The sequence below is a fragment of the Atractosteus spatula genome, chromosome 4 (assembly GCF_055471065.1).
Source record: "Atractosteus spatula isolate fAtrSpa1 chromosome 4, fAtrSpa1.hap1, whole genome shotgun sequence".
Lineage (NCBI taxonomy): Eukaryota > Metazoa > Chordata > Actinopteri > Semionotiformes > Lepisosteidae > Atractosteus > Atractosteus spatula.
The window spans coordinates 38,835,394-38,856,466 of NC_142709.1; the positions used below are offsets into that span (position 1 = coordinate 38,835,394).

The window sequence follows — 21,073 nt, forward strand, 5'->3', positions numbered from 1 at the left end:
GCGGCACTAAACAAAAGAAAAGATGTGTTGTTAGGACAAAGAGATCAGTTAGAAGAAAAAGTAAAGAGATTAGCTGAAGAAGTTGAAAAGGTTAGGGTTTATGCACCGACGGAGAGAGGGGAGCTGGCCACCCCCTTGACTCCAGCCGTAGCTAAATTATATCCTACCATACCGCAAGACAATAGCGGGGATCCCTACCGAGACTGGTGGGAACAGTTTTCTCGATTGACTGATGATAGCCCCAACCCTCGAGATCCCCAGGAGGATCTCCAGGTAAAATACAAAAAGGGGGAAGCACAGCTTTATCTGATAGGAGACAGCCCTTATACCCGTGGAGAGCGATCTGATATAACTGTAACACTGAGTGGGGACCAGGTTTCTGACGAAGAAGATCCTCTAACCTCCACTAGTATTAGAATGCGGCGACTCAGGGGTGGTGGGAATAGAAAACAGACTATTTCTCCAAAACCCGAAGATATAGATAGGTGGGCAAAAGAGGTCCCACACCCTAAAAACTGTATGCAACAAACCTGGAGAGCTTTGATGGAGCTCAAATATACTTACGGTATTACCCCTCTTACTGCGACAATGATTTTAAGGAGAGCTGGGGAAAAGAAGGCTGGAACTATTAGAGATTTATTTGAAAATAGAGGAAGGGGAGATTAGGAATATTTGAAAAATTGGCTGCGCGGTCAGTATCCGCCCAAAACTGATTGGAAAAAATGTCTGCCTGCCAACAAAAAGAATCTGACGATGTGTCAGACTATATTGAAAGATTTGCAAATGCATGGGCGGAGTTTTCGGGACTAGAAGATGAGGAGCACAATTTTATGGAACAAAGAGTGTCAGTAATTAAACAGCTGTTCTTGAACGGTTTAAAACCTGATATAGCTAAAGCATTGCAGCTTCGGTACCCTGATCTCTCTACCGATGACAGTAAACCGTTTGAAGAGATCGCTGACGAGGCAAGGAAAATTGAGAGAACTATGTATGCAAAAGTACGCACGGTTCAGATTGGAATGTCTTTTAATCCCAAACCAAGTGTTCCCCCAAAGGGTAAAGATTACAAATCGCCTAAGCCCACAGGGGACAATTGTCGAACACAATATAAGCAATGTAATTATTGTCTAAAGTATGGGCATGTTCAGGGAAAATGTCATAAAAGGTATAAAGACATGAGAGACCAAAATCCTCCCTATAATCCAATGGATAGGGAAGGGCAGAAAAGTCTCCTCTCACAATTAAAAGATTTAACTGAGGAGCAAAAGCAACAGCTCAGGGATCTTTTAAACAAGAAGACCCCCTCGTAGCCTCCCTACACCTCACTCAAAAATTAGGGGAAAAGAATTGAAACTAAAATGTAAAATAAATAGTGAGGATGTTTCTTTGTTATGGGATACCGGAGCTCAAATTTCATGCTTGGTTGAAAAAAAATGCTCAACGATGTGATGTTCAATATACAGGGAGGCTGCTGGAGGCTACTGGTGTAGGGGGGAAAGTTACTCTCAATGAAACTAAACCACTTAGAGTGGAAATGAATGATGAGGATGGGGGACAGGTCTCTATTTCCACAGCAATGTGGGTCGGTCCAACACCAGATATTTTGGGATGGGATGCCCTCAAACATTTACAGGGCGTCACTCTGACGGTCCAAGAAGGGCAGGTCAATATTAACATCTGGTCTCTTCAGAAAGACAAAGTAAAAAATCATCCAATTTGGACTAAAGATAAGGATGAGAGTGGCCTTTTGGATATGGAACTAGCTAATTTTACGGGAAAACCACCCCCATACACTAAACCATATAAGATTAGGAAAGGAGCTGAAGAGGGAATTCGGCCCATTGTGGAAAAACTGTTAAAACAGGGAATCATTAGGCACACTCATAGCTCCAGCAACAGTCCTATTTGGCCAGTAAAGAAAGCCAGCGGGGCCTGGCGCTTCACTGTGGACTATTCTGAAGCTAACAAATATATTAACAGACTGGCACCCCTGGTAGCGGACCCATCCACAATATTTCAGCTGTTAAACCCTGATCATAAGAAATGTTCAGTGATTGACATGGCTAACGGGTTCTGGTCAGTGCCCCTGCAGCCAGAGGTGCAGGACTGGTTCGCATTTATAGTGGACGGCGAACAGTACACCTGGACTAGGCTACCACAGGGATTCCACATAACAGTCCCACGGTGTATCATATGGCACTGAGAACACACCTCAGAGACCTGCCTCCCCTCGCCTCTGTAATTATTCAGTATGTTGATGACATATTGATTGCCTCTCCCGACAAGAGAACCCACAAATAGGACCTGAAGGTAGTCCTAGACCATCTGACTAAGAAAGGGCCAGTTATGACAAGGCCAAAATATGCCTAGATACCGTAATCTATCTAGGGCAAAAGATTAGTCAGGGATCTCATGAGCTAACAGAAGACAGGGCAAAAGCAATTAAAACTCACCCACCCCCAGAGACTGTCAGGGAGCTGCGATCCTTCTTGGGCCTGTGCAATTTCAATCGGAATTGGGTGGATGCTTTTGCTGAAAGAGCTAAACCATTAACTGATTTGTTGAAGGGAGCAGGGAAACCTAATGACCCCATTCCATGGCCTAGCGAGGCTGAAGGGGCTTACAGGGATTTAAAGAAAGCTCTCTTGCAGGCTCCTGCACTGGGGTTCCCTCAGACAGATCAGGTTTTTACCTGTATGTAAGTGAGAAAAATGGGTATTGGACTGCTATTCTAACTCAGGAACATGGGGGCAGATATAGACCGGTAGGTTATTACTCAGGCCCCCTTGATGATGTAGCTAAGGGATGGGGACCTTGCTTGCGAGCAGTTCAGGCTGTTTTGCAGTGCAAGCTGTAAATGGTATAGTACTAGATCAACAATTAATAGTGAGATGTCCTCATGCTGTACATACATTGTTATCTCTCAATCGTGTGAGTCAAGTTACTGCTGCTAGATGGAGTAAGTGGCAGCTCATACTGGAGGCCCCTAATTTGATAATAGAATGAGAAGGAGCTCTGAATCCATCTTCCCTCCTGCCTGAACCATCTGAGGAATATTTGTTAGAACACGATTGTGAGGTCTGGGCAGAGCAGGAAAATCAGAGCATGGACATTTTTGAACACCCCTTGGGAAATGAGAATTTAATATTATTTACAGATGATACCTCATTCATAGACCAGGACGGAGTGAAGAGAGCAAGATGGGCCGTAGTGACTGAACATAATATTAAGTGTGCTGGGAGATTTGGTATCCCCACATCTGCGCAGCGCGCAGAACTGAAGGCCCTTATTGAAACCTGTAAGATGGCTAACAAAAAGACGGCTACTATATACACTGACTCACGGTACGCATTTGGGGTATGTCATGATTTTGGGAGAATGTGGAATCAAAGAAATTTTGTTACAGCAGTTGGGTCACCAGTCAAGAATGCTGACCTAGTAACTAAGCTGTTGGCCACTGTCCAGCTACCGGAAAAGCTGGCGGTGGTAAAGTGTAAGGGACACAATAAAGAAAACACTCCTGAAGCTAGGGGAAACAACCTGGCTGACTGGGCTGCTCAACAAGCAGCCTTAGGAGAATGGAAGGAGTGGTATATAGACACCAGCCGAAATTAATCACATCCATGTTCACGCCTTGAATTCCACTCACTTGAAGGAAGTACAGGCTCAGGCCTCTAAGACTGAGAAATGGACCTGGATTGAGCGAGGAGTGGGCATCCAGGAGGATGGCACCTGGAGATGTCAGAAAACAGGCCAAAGGCATGTCCTAGGGACCTGATGCCATTTGTTGCTCGTCAAATTCATTCTGTGGGGCACCCAGGTGTGTCTCAGATGTGTCAACGGTTTTCACAAAACTGGATGGGTGTGGGATTTAAAAAGTATGCAGAAGATGTGGTTCAGCGATGTGATTTGTGTCAAAAGAACTCTAATGCCACGGCTGTGGCAGTACCAGAGCTTAGACCACCAGTCCCTGAGGGCCCTTTTATGCACTGGCAAATAGACTACTGCTCATTGCCCCAGTGCAAGGGAAAGAATGGGCTATTAGTAATGGTGGATCATTTCTCGAGATGGGTTGAGGCCTTTCCTGTAAAAAATGAAACAGCCCATAATACAGCAAAATATCTATTGACTGAAATAATCCCCCGATGGGGACTGCCTTGCCGCATTGATTCAGACCAAGGCACACACTTTACTGGAAGAGTGTGTCAAGCAGTTGCTACAGTGCTTGGGATACAATGGGGCCTACATTGCCCCCATCATCCACAGTGTTTAGGAAAAGTAGAGAGGGTTAATCGAACCCTCAAGGAGAGACTCACCAAGTATTCTGTGGGAGGGGTCTGTTGGATGGATTCCCTCCCTGCTGTGCTATGTAGTTTGAGAGCTGGGACCACAGGACTACGCCCTTTTGAAGTGGTCACCGGAAGGCCCATGCATCTCACTGATACTTTTGTAGCCCATGGTCATGATCTAAGTCAATTAACTGATTCTTTGCTGCAGTATTGTTGTTTGCTTTCACAGGCCAATGACCTCACGACCCACCAAGTGAAAGCAGCCTGGGGAAAGACCATTCCTGGAGGTCACGACCTACAGCCGGGAGAGTGGGTGTGGATTAAAAAGATACCATCCCAGATGCTTCAGGCTAAGTGGGAGGGGCCTACCAAGTGCTGCGGACAACAGACTCTGCTGTGAAAGTCCAGGGGAAGGACCGGTGGATTCACGCCTCCTTCTGTCGACATGCCCAACCTTCGGTGGATAGGAAAAATCTGCAACATAAAGAATATTCCAATTTTGTTTTCTGTTATCAGATTGTGTATCTGTTTCCAGAATTAACTCTAACACCAGTCCCGTAAAGGTGAACATGGAGTGAACACCTTTTTGGCCCTGTCTTATCTGACAGCTGAAAAGACAAACCAGAGTGCCTGTTGGGTATACACTGCTCTACCAAGATATGTGCAAGGGGGGCTCCCCATGGAGGCTGTCCTGTGGCGCCTTGAAGAAGTTATAGGCATGATCATATGGAGAGACCGTATAGGGGATTTTAACATGACCAAGTATGGCGGCTGTAACGATGCTACTGTAAACTGCACCACGCTGCAGTATTGTAGGGAACGGGGGCTAGATCCCACCAGTTTTGCTGGGTCTTATGGCAGACAATAAAACTTAAGCTGGAATCCCCCATATATCACCCTAAATGATAAGCAAAGGGGGGGGTTGTTTTGAGAACCATGAAGGTCACCGTATAATGGGTTGGAGTAAATGCAATCTAACCTCCTATATTGGTCTTTCAAATTCTACCCTTCAGATCCCTGGGTGGGATAAGAGCAGTCCTAAGTTTAGTGCAGCTTTTTTGTTTTCTGCTGGATTAGGAGTGCCAAATGGAAAGTATTTTATTTGTGGGAAATGTGCATATCCATGGTTACGGACTAATTGGGGTGGATCATGTTATTTAGGATATGTAGCCCCCCATGTCCGGGTTCAGCTTCACAGTCCTTTTGGACCCAACCACAGACCTCGAAGAAAAGTGTCAGACTGGGAATATTATCTAGGTATAGTGCTTCCCGGAGCCGGTATTAGTTTCTTAAACAGAGAACTAGTACAAATGGCTTCCACCCTGGAAGAATTGGCAAATTCTACCTCCTCCGGGCTAAATGCAATGAAATGCAATATTGTTGTTGTTGTTATTGTTGTTTTTATCCTGTAAAGCGCTTTGAGAAGCCACCTTTAAAGGCGCTATATAAAGGCGCTATATACAGGCATGTAAGGCTGGTCTTGGTACTGTATTTTAAACCTCTGTCTCCATTTCTCCCTGCTGGCAGTGGGAGCACAGCCTGTCCTCTCTGGGCAGCCAGGACTGCCCGTTGAGTGTAATCCTGGTCTGTGAGGATACCAGGAAGACAACAGCATATGTTGTTTCTATTCAAAATGTTTTATTTTAAAAGTTTAATTAAGAAGTAAAAACCTTACAGCGTACACAGATTTCTAAGCTGATCAAGAGGAAGAAAAATCACCTGTGTTTCACGCATAAAAAGTTGTTATTAACTATAGAAACCTGTTTTATTTATTTTATTTTTATTTAGATTAAGAGTTCCCGTCATCCCCATTTCCATTTAAATCGCAAACCCGTGTTTAATTAAATGTCTTTATTGATTCACAATCTGGCAATGCAACATAAATCGTTATCTTTGTCTTCTGCATAATAATGTTCACCTCTCTGTCCAGCAAATTAATAAAAAAACTTTTTTATATAGCACCTTTAAAGGTGGCTTCTCAAAACGCTTTACAGGATAAAAACAACAATAACAACAATACTGTTAGGCTGGGCAAACGATTTTTAATTTTTTTTTAAAAGAAATCAAAAATGAGATATAATGATGTGTGCTGGCTTAGACATTGCATGACTTTAAAACCTATAAAAACAGATTTCAAGAGTTAATAACCACTTTTTATGCGCAAAAAACGGGTGTTCTTTTGCAGCTTACATTTCACTGTTTTAAACGAATAAGAAATGAGATTGCTCATAAATCTAATCACTTATTCTGCATAAACACAGCATAATTGCTCTCTGAAAATGCTCTTTTTCTTATTCGTTTTGGAGACCTTGATTGAAACTGATTTGAGATGTCAGAACGATTTATTTTCTGTGTATTTCTGTGTGCGCATTTCCTACATTGCTTTGTTTGTCGAGATTTTAACTTTATATTTAGGCTCAGATTTCAACTATAAATCATACACTAATTATTAGCACTAAATACTGATGTTTTGCTCCCTCTTACCACAATAATATATATGTATTGTAGCTGGAATGAACTTTTTTTTGTATGTGTCTCTACCTACTGCGACTCGGACACGGAACAGTTAAAGATGGCGACAAGTCAGGCACCCAGAGGTGGGGGGGTGGGTCTTTCCGTCTACATAACTAAAATGCCAAATAGGAGTGGCTTAAGCGACATACACAGTCGTGTAACTGACAGTTTGAGGTAGCCTATCGTGTACATTTCGCTTTGTTGCTGATAGGTTAAGCTTTCTGAACTTTTCTGAAGCCCCAAAGTCATGCGAATTATTTTTCGCCCTGTTTCATTGGTTAAACACAATGATCACAAGCACCACCATGGTAGCTGGGATGTGTAGTTTTTAATTCAGTTTGAATTATAACTGTACGTACTGTCTTCATATTTGGCCAGGGCTTTAAAGAGAATGCGGGCCAAAATTTTTCGGTGCTGTCGTCTGCGCTTTAAAGGTACCCCCGTCACGGAAGAATTTGACCTCGGAACATTTACCCAGCGTAATATTGTATTTCATTGCACTTTGACAGATTGTCTTTAAATCAATTGTTGTCAGAATATCCCCACCTCCAAACAAGAACAAAATTGCAACAATTTTATTAAGTGGCTGTTTCAGTAACTTAAAGTATATATTTAAAGTAATAATTTAACAATATCTGTAAATGTTTTAAGATATGTCTATGTTGTGAATGTCTGTAGATTGTATCTTATTTTTAGTTTTTGTTTTGTTTCACGTTAATTTTATAAGGGAGAGTGTCATAGAGACGACTCCCTTACCCCCCATCTTGATTAAAATGCTTTTATTTTTTCACAATCTAGCAATGCCAGACAGAATTCACATTTGCTGCAGCCAAATGGCCTTGCAGATCAGAAAATCAAGGAACAAAGCAATTATCGCGCCCGGCTCCTCAATGAAATTGGTTTAACTTGCTAATACATTGGTGTAACAGTCTGGGTGTGGCAAGCTTCTAATGTCTCCCGACTTCGGCGAAAGGAACCCGTCTTTCAATGGAAGACAATGAACACATTCATAAATACACCAAGGGATTGGGTTGAGTTCCCATCACAAAAAAATCCGCGAGCCTGCACTACAGCGACCATAGTACAGTATGGAGACCAAGAGCTTTTACGGGAACAGACAAGTTGCTTCTGCCGCCCCGGCTTGCAAAGAGCAAAGAGTAAGCAAATACAGCAGGCTTCATCTGAAATATGCGATTATAGTGCATATTACAAGGTATTATTGCTGTATTGAATTATACATTCAATTATAAATATTTCTTCGCAGCCTGTTCTTCAGGAAAACACCGCACAGGCGAAAAGATCTTCGAAAACTACCAGGTCAGTAAAAAGAAAGCGGTAAGACGGATGAAAAGAAAAGTTTATTTTGACATCTGTTCCGCAACTGATGAATACTACTGGGTGACTTTATTTCTTACATGAATTATGTTATTTTGCCACAGACTATGGGTCTCTGCTTTCGGCCACTGGCCAGGGTGCCAACCTGTAGAAGCAGCACCCTATGGAGACTTTTTGGCAGCAGCGGTAGCAGTACGATGCATTACTGGGGAGGATTGGGAGGTTAGAGACACTCCTGAAGATGCAGAAGCCGGAGACAGTGTGTACCGGCAGTCAAACGCTAGAGCAGCTGTCTCCTGATAAGTGCCTCTCCCCGCTGCACAGGTTGCAATGCCTGGCAGAAGCTCTGCCCCCCACAGAGCACACACCGCCTCAGGACACTCCATCCCGACCTCTCTGCTCACCACCTCCCAGGACTTGGCTGATGCTGTCCCTGCCATCTATCTCCCCTCAGGAAGCACTGTTTACACAGCGGAATCCACAGACACCAGTGAAACAAACAATTCTCCCAGATATCCAACTGTTGCCCATCACTCAAGAGAAAGAGGAGGGGTTGTACTTGCAGTGCATCGGTATAGATGGGAAAGCGAGAGCCGACTGCTACGCCACCCTCGCGTTTCAAAATCTTGTGACTTTTGAAATTTACTAGGGGTGGACCACATCGGTAAATTTCAATGTGTCCAGAGGCAAAAGTGCCTTGTCTTGCAATCTCCGGGAAACCATTAGTAGCATGGTGAATCGGAAATTCTCAACACTTACTTTGTGCGACTGGAAAATAATTCGTGATCGGATCAATTAAATGCTTTGAAGAAGGAGGTGCTCTTTTCCTCTAGTTTAACAGTCTGTCCAGAAACAAAACATTCCTGTTAAACAAGAGGAATGTAAAAAAAAATTTACAAAACAATTACTTTTTGACAATGAAAAACTGTGTGTGTCTTTCTCTCTGCTGGCGCGAGGGCGCGGTGGGGTGCTGTACCAGCTGTACAGAAAATTACAGTGCCCCTTTCCATTCAATAGGTGTCTGAGTCGCTGTGTCCTATCTTCTGACGGTCACCGTTGTGAATGTCTGTAGAGTGTATCTTATTTTTAGTACTATATTTTTATATTATATTCCCCATTAATCAAACTCTAAAAGTATGTTTTTAAATGCGCAGTAACATGGACAGAAGAAGCAAGGGGCACGTAAAACGTTTCCGAAATGTTTAGGGAGAAATGGAATACCGGTGTGTATTTTTTCTTTAATATACTGTACCAAGACCAGCCATACATGCATTTATATAATCGGGAACAAGCTGATACCCTGGATTCTCTCCAGACACAGCTGGATGACCTCCACCAGTTAGGACGAGAGGCTCTACTGTACACAGAGAGGGGCGGGAGAGGGGAACAAGCTGCCCAGTCATGTGGTTGAAGCTGATAACCTGGATTCTCTCCAGACACAGCTGAATGAGCTCCTGCAGTCAGGACAGGAGGCTCTACTGTACACAGAGAGAGGTGGGAGAGGGGAACAAGCTGATTCCTTGGCTTCTCTCCAGACACAGCTGGATAACCTCCTCCAGTCAGGAAAGGTAGCTCTACTGTACACAGAGAGGGGCAGGAGCGGGAACAAGTTGTTACCCTGGCTTCTCTCCAGACACAGCTGGATGAGCTCCTCCAGTCAGGACAGGAGGCTCTACTGTACACAGAGAGGGGTGGGAAGGGGAAAAAAGCTGCCCAGCCCTGTTGTTGAAGCCGATTCCCTGGCTTCTGTCCAGACACAGCTGGATGAGCTCCTCCAGTCATGACAGGAGGCTCTACTGTACACAGAGAGGGGTTGGAGAGGGGATCAAGCCTTCGCTTCGCTTGTTGAAAGCCTTTAAAGCAAATGCACTTTGAAGACCATGACTTGTGAAAATGTTCACAGCCTCAACAGAAAACGAACAGTGAGATAATTCTCTTTTTTTAACCCTCCGGTTTTTCACAGATACGTAATCACGCATTAACTGGAACCCCCGGGGCGGGCGTGGATGCCGTGTGTTAAGAAAGTTAGGTGTTAGCATAAACTTTTAATGAGTGGCTTCTCAAAGTGATCTATGGGATAAAAACAACAATAACAACAACATTGTATTTCATTGCAGTTTGACAGATCATCTTTAAATCAATTGTTGATTTAAAATTTGACAGTAAATGTTTATATTGTAATGCATACAGCCTCCATTTCTTTATAAAAATTAGAAAAATCGTTTGCGCAGCCTAGGGGGGGGGCTGCTTTCGGTGACAGCTGACAATCCTCCATACACTCAAGTGAAAAATTAATAATGCCAATGTAAACGTCGTATTTACAATTTGTTGATAATAAAAATGTTAAGTTCTCTAAAGCTTTGTGATAGTTTACCCAGGGAGCTTGTGTAAGCATGCATGGGCAGCAAAAGATCAGCTACACTGGGAAGATGCGACACCGAAGATATTATTAATAACCTTTTAAATCTGAAGGGAGATCTAAAGGGATCCCCACACGATAGAAGCAGGAAGCAGAAGCAGGAACCGTTGTCAGAAGGAAAGAAGGTGACTATTCATTGTTATTAAAAAATGATTTAGATTCGAACATGTTGTGATATTTAGAAATATAAAAAGTCGATTGTCCATAATATTGCTATTTTATTTTTTCAAAGAAATGTTTGTTAAAAGAAAAGTCATGGTACTGGCTGGATTTGAACAGCCAACCTGTCGCTAACAAGTCAGGCTATTCGCACGGTCACATGAGGAGTGGTGAAACAGCCCTACACATACTGTATCAAGAGACATTATACAGCATGTACTATTGTGTTGCAGTTCATGAATATAATTATATCGTTATTAATTTCTTTAGATACGCGATTCCATATTACATTTCCTATTAATCAAATTAAAAAATTATGCTTGTTTACTCCAGTATCGAACGTATTCGCAGAAAAGCTTAAAACTATCACTTTTTATACACGTTATTTCACATGTTAAAGACTTCAATGCTTAAAATGTTTAGGGAGAAATGGAATATTGGTGTGTATTTTTTCTTTAAAATACTAATACCAGCAACATACAGTTTACATAATATGTTTATGTTCCTAAATTAATATCGTTTATGACCTTTATGACCTTCGTTATGCTCCTCTGCCTTTTATGCTTAGCTACTAAAATTTCCCTTTAGTGGTAAAATTCCATATAAATACTCAATACTAAGCGGATTAAAATGTGCACAGTAAAGAGATTAAATGATTAAATCTTTTCACTAACAACCAATACACCACAATATCTTCCGTGTCACATTAACATTGGAATGTTTTTTTTACAAGTGTAAAAAGAAGCGATACACAACTTGTCTCCTCATTAACTCTTCAGTTTACAGAGAAATTCTGCCAGAGCCTCACAACATTGTCCAATAATACTCTTTTTGTGTCTAATTTTTAGTTAAGCAGAATTTGAGCTACAGACCATAACAAAGAACAGAATCCACTTGCGATTCGGGTGTTAACAAAACGTGTTTACAAAGAAAGTGAAATACAGTAATACTACCAGCTTTATAGATACATAGATTTAGATATTTAGATCCTTAAATTAATATCATTATTAATTTCTTAAGATACGTGATTCCATATTATATTCTCGATTATAAAACAGATAATTCCGGTCCTGGAATCTGACTGGCTGACACCCTTCTGAAGCGGTGCCATAATCTCTGGTATACACACACCCCAGAAATTTGACTTTTTACTGTGTGATAAATTTTAAAGACTACTTCTTAGCGTAAATAAAAAAGGGTAGATAAAAAAGCTTGGATTCTCATGTAACTGATACACATATCTTTTTCTGTTGTCTTTGTTGTGCTCTTGAGGATCCTTGTGATATTTTGAGCTTTAAGGCATACAGTGTCGTATGTAATATATACCAAATGTACATACATTAGATGGTAGTGGTAGCTAAATATAAAAATAATAAAGTACACAACAGTATTCCACCTTCTTCATAAAGATTTTATGCATCAGTCTTTAACTCAGTAACACACAGTGGAAGTTTTGAAGTGCTTGTTCTACCTAATAAAATGTATATACTTCACAAAAGCTATAATGTTTTATCCTTTTCTAAGTAAATGTAATAAGAACACTGTACTGATAGGGAATTATTGATATGGAACTATGTACAGTAACTCGAATGATAAGTGTCGCAGTTTAAATCATTTTCATTGTTAGAAATTATGAAACGCTGTTAAAAGCAAGGGAGTTTTTATGTAAAAGAAAATGCCTGACGAACTAGGGATTGGACAGTTTCCAAGTGCTTGTACAATCAATGGAAATTTTCAAATACAGTAAATGTGCTTTAGAAATAAACAAAAAAAGTCAATTATTCCTTTATCATGTTGGATAGCTAATGTCCTGTCCTTGTTAGTTAGATCATCGGAATGCTGTGGTGTTTGTCAATGAAAAAAATAAAAGTCTTTTCATTTAAAATGACGGCTAGAAAGAATGTGGACCAGCGTAATACTTTGAGTTTACAGCTTGTCCAAAGTCATTCATTATTAATACTATTAGTAATATCTTTGGTAAAGGCTTTGATGCATAAAATATTTCTGCATAATTAAAATATTTATGATAAATGTAGGTTGCATACTTTTGCCGAATTGAGCAATCTTGCTTTCATAAAATATACCAACTTTTTAATGACTGATGATTAACATGCTGTAATACACAGTTTAAATTTAAAAGCTCAAATGCTGTACATGAGAGGTTAAGCTTTATTGGCTCCTCCTGGTTGTTTTACAAGGTGATTCCGGATACTATTAACATAATCTCATTCACGTGTGGTAATTTTCGGTATGACGTCAAATGACGCGTTACACCGCATCAAACCGCGTTCTGATGCGACACGCCCACCGCGTTGTACAGTGGCGTACCCCATGCGTTTTGAATGGCTGCATCCGTATGTGAACAAGCAAAACCCAAAAGATCCACTGAAGCTTAGCCTATTCTACTCTGAGAAGAGTAGAGGGGGTGGAAAGTGCCCGCGGTCATTTAATTAGTATTAAAATTCGCACTGATTCCCTTGTGTAGATATGGACATAAGAATATTCATGCGTGGTAAAAAAATGGCATAAAAACAAAAAAGTGAAGGCTGTGAAAACATTCACAACGTACTTTATACAAAAAGGAGGTGTTCTCACAACTCTAGTAGATTTTGTGAAAATGCTACAGGCGTGCCAAAATTGTTTTTCAACTGCAAGCTAACTTTACCCCTGTCTGTTTTCATTCAGGTAAGGGTCAACTATATACACAATACTGCTGCGTCTTAAAAACAGCACCTATATTGTTCAAACCGATTTTTTTTACACAGACGACTGACACAGTTTCGCGTTTTGAATCTGTTTTTCTAAGAAAATGTGTCCGTGAGGAGGAGGTGGACTGTCTGTCATTGAAAGACTTGCCCTGTTCTATTTTGAAAATACCTGTGAAACCGTTGTTTACAAACAATGTAGACACAGAGACTCAGCCAGTGGAGTGAAATCCGGCACAGCCAGCACTCCGAGAACGAGAGAGATGCAAAAACTGCGCAGCGCCAGGCAAATGTACAACATTAATGTAGGGCTTTCGGGCTTACGTGGATTTGTGCCCTACACCCTGTGGTACCGCTGTGTACATACAGTACGAACATGTTGTGATATTTAGAAATATAAAAAATGCCAATAATATTTGCCATTTTAGTTTTTCAAAGAAATGTTTATTTGTTAAAAGAAAACTAACAGCAACAGCTGGGTTTGAACACTCAACCGCAGGGTTATAAATCAGGCACTTAAGCTATCACGCCACCAAGGCAAATCATGGAACAGTTAATATAGTTATACCGTTATTAATTAATTTAGATACGCGAATCCATAAGATATTTTTTATTAATCAATTTCTAAAAGTATGCTTTTGTTTAATCCGAAAACGAGCGTATTCGCAGAAAAGGTTAAAATGATCACTTTTCACAAAGTATATAAATGTACAGAAATATGGTCAGAAGGAGCACATAAAAATGTTTAGAAATAACCACATGTAAGACTTTGATGCTTAAAATGTTTAGGGAGAAATGGAATACTAGTCTGTATTTTTTCTTTAAACTACCAAGACCAGCCGTATACAGTACAGTTTACAAACAGTAATATGTTTATGTTCCTAAATTAATATATTTTATGAGCATGTGAAAGGCATGGTGAATCAGAGATTCTCAAGACTTACTTTGTATGATTGGAAACGAATGCATGATCGGATCAACGAAATGCTGTGGTGTTACTTTTTGTCAATGAAAAAATAAAGTATTTTCATTTACAAAGACGCTTCAAAGAATGTGGACCAGGATAATACTTTGAGTTTACAGCTTGTCCAAGGTGATTCATTATTAATACTATTAGTAATATCTTCGGTAAAGACTTTGATGCATAAGATATTTCTGCATAATTAAAGTATTAATGATAAAGGTGGTAGGTGGTGCACTTTTGTCCAACTGAGCAATCTTGCTTTCATAAAATATACCAACTTTTTAATGTATAATGATTAAAATACTGTAACACACAGTTTAAATTTAAAAGTCTAAAGAGTATACAACTTAAATTCTTAATTGAATAAAGATTGTCCCTCAGCAGTGATCGGGATTCGAAACAGAATGTTTTCTGGTGACATCTCAAATGCTGTACATGAGAGGTTAAACAAGGTTTTACAAGGTGATTCTGGATACTATTAACATAATCTAATTTGCATACGGTAAGGTGCGGTATGACATGTAATGTAAAAAAGGGGTAATGTTTCTTTTGCACAGTATCAAAAGTCATGTCTAGTATTTTTTCATCTACATTTTCAAGTATGGATCGTGTACAGGGGTGTGGTGCTTGGTCATAAATGACGATATAAGTATAAATACTTTTTACCAGCTGAATGTTCTCCCGCTCAGAGTCTTGCGTAATAGTAAATGTACCCAGGGATTGCACTAAAATTCTGCCTAAACTGAGAGACTTATAAATTTCTGATGCTGCAATTGACACATCTTCATAACTTTCTTCATACTCGCCAGCCAAACATATGTGTCCCATCTGACCTGGATGATTAATCAAACATGCCCGGCATCCATCAATTAAAATTCCCTTTAAACAGTGGTTGAAGATGCAACAAACAACCATCTTTACAAGCTGGTCCATAGCAAAGGTCGCATTAGAGACCTAGTTAGCTCAGCTAGGTTGACCATCATTATTTACATTTTTGCACATGCGCAGACATGAAACATTCAATCTTGATGGTAGTCTGAAGATTGCAGAGTCGACCTCTTCATTATTCTATTTAAGGAAAACAAGAAAAGGAAAGCTTAACAAAATAAATAGGCATGTTTTTCCCTAAAATATTTACCATTTACCACACTATGACTCTCTAAATTGAGCTCAGACACATCCCACTTCTTTTGAACATCTTTGAGATGTGTCTAGAACTTGATTTTAGTCAACCTGTGGCACATTCACTTAATTGGACATGATTTAGAAAATCATACACCAGTCTTTATAAGGCCCCACAGTTCACAGTGCATAGCAGAGTAAAAACCAAGCCATGAATTCCAAGGAACTCTCCGTAGACCCCCGAGATAGGATTGTATCAATGCATAGATCTAGAAAAAGGTATAAAAAATTGGCAATCCATTGAAGGTTCCCAGGAGCACAGTGGCCTCCATCATTGTCAAATGGAAGATGTTTGGACCACCAAGACTCTTCCTAGAGCTGGCCGTGTGGCCAAATTGGGTATTCGGGCAAGAAGGGCCTTGATCAGGGAAGTGACCAAGAACCCAATGGCCATTCTAACAGAGCTTCAGAGTTCAAGATTCAGAGTTCAGAGTAAAGATGGGAGAACCACCATCTCTGAAGCACTCTATCAATCAGATCTCTATGGTGGAGTGGCTAGACAGTAGCCACTCCTGAGTAAAAGGCATATGACAGCTCACCTGGAGTTTGCCAAACGGCACTTAAAGGACTCTTTGAGCATGAGGAAAAGGATTCTCTGGTCTGATGAGACAAAAATGGAACTCGTTGGGCTGAATGCCAAACAACATGTCATCTCCTGGCTAATACCATCCCTACAGTGAAGCATGGTTGTGGTAGCATCATGCTGTGGGGATGCTTCTCAGTGGATGGGGAAAGTGGTCAGGATTGTGGGAAAGATGAATGAAGCCAAATACAGAGAGGTCCTTGAAGAAAGCCTGCTCCAGAGTGCACACAATCTTAGACTAGGGTGAAGATTCACTTTTCAGTATAACAACAATCAGATACTCACAGACTAGACAATGTCAGAATGGCTTCGGAACAAGTCACTGAATGTCCTTGAGTGGCCCAGCCGAAGCCCAGACTTGAACCCCATAGAAAATCTGTGCAGAGACCTGAAGATTGCAGTTTACCGCCGCTCCTCATCCAATCTGACAGAGCTTGAGAGGATTTGCAAGGAAGAATGGGAGTAACTGCCCAAATCCAGGTGTGCAAAGCCGATAGAAGCATACTCAAGCATACTCAAGAAGACTCGCAGCTGTAATCGCTGCTAAAGGTGGTCCCACAAAGTACTGAGTAAAGGGTCTGAATACTTACGTAAATGGTAGATTTCAGTTTTTTTTATTTTTAATAAATTTGCAAAAATTCCTAAAACCATGTTTTCACTTTGTCGTTATGGGGTATTGTGTGTTGACTGATGGCAAAAAAGAATTCAATCCATTTTGAAATAAGTCTACAACATAATAAAGTATGGAAAAAGTGTAGGGGTCTGAATACTTTCTGAAGGCACTGTATATTTGGCTTAGTGAAAAATGAAATTACAGCATTGCTAGCGTGAGCATGTCTCATGTATCCATGTCATTACCAATAGATGCAGCGGATATACACATTGCGCCGGTAACAAGCTCGACCGGGAACTAATCCAGAGGAGAAGGGTAGCATTTCAAAAACATTTTTGAGAAAGGGTTTGTATTAGTTAAGAGTTGTTTGTGATGTATTATAAAACATACTTTTATAATTTTATAATTAATCTAAACTATTAAAAAATTTCCAACTTACAACAGTTTTTTATTATTTGGTAGTTTGTAGTATTCAGTATAGCGGTCTTTCGCTAATGCCCTTTTTTTCTCATCCGTACAGACGCTACACCATCAAAAAATAAAGTAGATGTGCAAGAAACGCAGTCAGAGACTTCAAATACCGTAAATGAAGCATAGAACGCAAGATGCAGCACAGCCACGACAAAAGGTTAATATAATTTAAGCGGTGTCAAGATCTAATGTAAACCACTTCTTTCATCAGTTAAAATTAAAAAGTTGCCCAAAAACAAATATGAACTTTACGTCATATCACTTAAACATTGGTGAAATGTTAATTCATTAAAAGTTCCTAGTTAACGCAGTTTTCTGTTTTTGAGATATTCAGTATTGCTGACTAATCCTTAATAAGCCTTTTGTTTTTTATTCACACAGACGCTGCATCTTCGAGCAGAGAAACAAATGTAGGAGAAACGGTGGAGCCGACGGTAGTTCCAGTAGAGAGCATTTAATCATGGAAGGCTGCAGTTAAAATGCTGTCCAGATCAAAACAATGCAGACCTGTGGATAGCACGTACAGATACAGCCATTCAAAGTGCACGGCACAGGCACGTACCTGAGGAATAGGTTTATTCCATGCTGAAAAAAAGAAGAAAGAAAACACATTCCATAAGAATCAGCGCTTTTATATAGCGCCTTTAAAGGTGGCTTCTCAAAACGCTTTACAGGATAAAAACAACAATAACAACAATATTGTATTTCATTGCACTTTGACAGATCATCCTCAAATCAATTGTTGATTTAGTTTGACAGTAACCCTAACACTAACACTATTTTATTTTTTCAAAGAAATGTTTGTTAAAAAAAAGTCATAGCTCCGGCTGGATTCAAACACCCAACTTATGATGTGTAAGTCAGGAACCTAACCCACAGCACCACTGGCAATGTCACATGAGGAATGTTGAAAAAGCCCTACAGAAACATTATCAACAGACATCGTACAGCGTGTACTATTCTTGTGTTGCGGTACATGAATATAATTATATCGTTATTAATTTCTTTAGATACACGATTCCATATTATATTCCCTTTTAATCAAATTCTAAAAGTATGCTTGTTGACTCCAGTATCTCGTTAGTTAAAGACTTCGATGCTTAAAATGTTTAGGGAGAAATGGAATACTGGTGTGTATTTTTTCTTTAAAGTACCGAGACCAGCCATATACTGTATGTTTATGTTCCAAAATTAATATCGTTTATGGCCTTCACACGCGTTACAGTATGCTCCTATTCTTTTTATGCTCAGCTACTAAGATTTCCCTTCAGTGGTAAAATTCCATATAAATATTCAATACTTAAACGGGCACAGTAAAGACATTAAATATACATATACATACTGTATACAGTACAGTTTGCATACAGTAATATGTTTATGTTCCTAAATCAAACTCTTTTATGAGCATGTGAAAGGCATGGTGAATCGGACATTCTCAAAAATTACTGTACTTTGCATGATTGGAAACAAATGCGTGATTGCGAAATGCTGTGGTGTTACTTTTACAAAGACGGTCAATGAAAAAAAGAATGTGGACCAGGGCAATACTTTGAGTTTACAGCTTGTCCAAGGTCATTCATTATTAATACTATTAGTCATATCTTCGTTAAAGACTTTGATGGCGACAGCTCAAACATGAGAGGTTGAGCTTTATTAGCTCCACCTTGCGGAAATTCCGGATACTATTATTTTACTTGCGGTACCACGTGGTATTATGAGGTACTATACGAGAATTTACGGTAACTCGCGGTAGGCTGCGTTAAGCGCACCGCAAAATAATGCGGTATCGCCTGCTTGTTTTGAATGGCTGCATCTGTATAGAGACTTGAAGGGTGACAATCTTTTAAAGCCTGTAAAACCAATAGTTGAAAAATTAACTGCACTGAACACTAATGAAGTGGGCAAAACGAGAATATTAGAGCGTGCAAGAGATCTTCTTGAAGATCTACGACCCAATGTACCAAAAGTCCAGTCTTTTTTCACTTTTATTTTTTACTTAACTTTTACACAGGATGCAGCTCTAAAGAGTGCATGTCAGTCTATGGGGTTGATTATGTATGGCTTAGATACCTTGGGTGTAGTTGGTTGTAAATTACTAAACATGTGGTCTAAAAAGTGATTAAAAGACCGACCCCTTACCAACATCACACGTCTGTATGTTAATAAAATAATTAAAATTGCAAAAGCATTTTTGTTGAGATGCAAAAGATTCAGAGAGAGGCACAAGATTTCCCAAGGCCCACCCGATCCACACAATGAGAATGCTGGGATAGAAAATAATGTAATGCACAGAGTCAGGGCAACCTGATAATGATATTATTAAAAACCAAGAGCTGGCTGCGATGAACAATGAGAATCAAGTTGGTGGCAGTGGTGATGCGAATAGAGACCCCTTAGCTTTCTTATAACGTGTGCAAAGTTATGATAGGCCGTATAATAATTTTAGAGCAACAGAGCACTATGAAGAATTTTGTTTTGTTAATCTTGACAGAATAGACTCGTATGTACAGGCTATAGACGCTGTACATGATGCAGGCCAAAGAATATTGGATGAAATTTTGTCAAGCGTAGGGCTGAATGATTTTGTACAATTGCATTTGTCTTCTGGTGCGTTTAACGACCCACTGTCCTAGCTTAGAAGACACCCTGGAGAATTAAATGCTGCTGATTTTTTAAACCACATCTCAGACCTCTTACAGAGCCACATACAGATGCAGCCATTCAAAGTGGGCGGCACAGACACGTACCCCGGGTAATTGGCTACGTCATTGCGCGTCATACCACGGTACGTGATTGGTTGACCGACAGGGGCACTCGTGGTGAGTTGGTCGGTCGTAGAAAGATTTAAATGTCTTTACTGTGCCCATTTTAGTATTGAATATTTATATGGAATTTTACCACTGAAAGGAAAATCTTAGTAGCTGAGCATAAAAAGAATAGGAGCATAATGCGTGTGAAGGCCATAAACGATACTGATTTTGTTACATAAACATACAGTATTACAGTAACTAACGTGAAATAACATGTATAAAAAGTGGTAGTTTTAAGCTTTTCTGCGAATATGCTCGATACCGGAGTCAACAAGCATACTTTTAGAATTTGATTAATAGGGAATATAATGTGGAATTGCGTATCTAAAGAAATTAATAACGATATAATTATATTCATGTACTGCAACACAAGAATAATATACGCTGTACAATGTCTGTTGATACTGTTTGTGTAGGGCTGTTTCACCATCCCTCATGTGACCCTGGGTCATTGTGGTCTACGTGCCTAACTACTAAACCACAAGTTGGTTGTTCAAATCCAGCCGTTGCTGTGACTTTTATTTTAACAAACATTTCTTTGAAAAAATAGAATAGTAATATTATGGACAATTAATTCACAATAAATATAGAAAAGTACATATTAAATGTGGGAAATTTGGTTTCTGTCAAAGCGCAATGAAACCTATTACTTGATTCTTATGGACGCCCAGTCCCGCCAGGGATTAAAAAAAAACATGCAATCGCGTATCTAAAGAAATAACAGTATACTGTAACTATGTTCATGCACAAACAGTAGCACTTTACATTATTAGTTTGGGTGTCTCCTCTTGCCAGAAAGCTCTAAATTGCATTTTGAGTGCGGCTTTTGACTTTTTTTTAATTACAACCCATGAATAAAGCTGATACTGTTTAGACTTTTAATTATTTTAAACTATTACAGCAGCACAATGCACAATGCAACATAAATCGCTACCTTTGTCTTCTGCGTAATAATGTTCAGAAATAAGAAATTAGATTGCTCATAAATCTAATCACTTATTCTACATAAACACAGCGTAATTGCTCTCT

General features: G+C 39.9%; 2 pseudogenes; both read left to right on the plus strand.

Annotated features, from left to right (window-relative positions):
- Positions 1-8,301: 8,301 nt before the first annotated feature.
- LOC148836319 (uncharacterized) lies at positions 8,302-8,976 on the plus strand (annotated as a pseudogene).
- A 4,000-nt stretch (positions 8,977-12,976) lies between these two features.
- On the plus strand, positions 12,977-16,326 carry LOC148836320 (uncharacterized; annotated as a pseudogene).
- Positions 16,327-21,073: the final 4,747 nt, after the last annotated feature.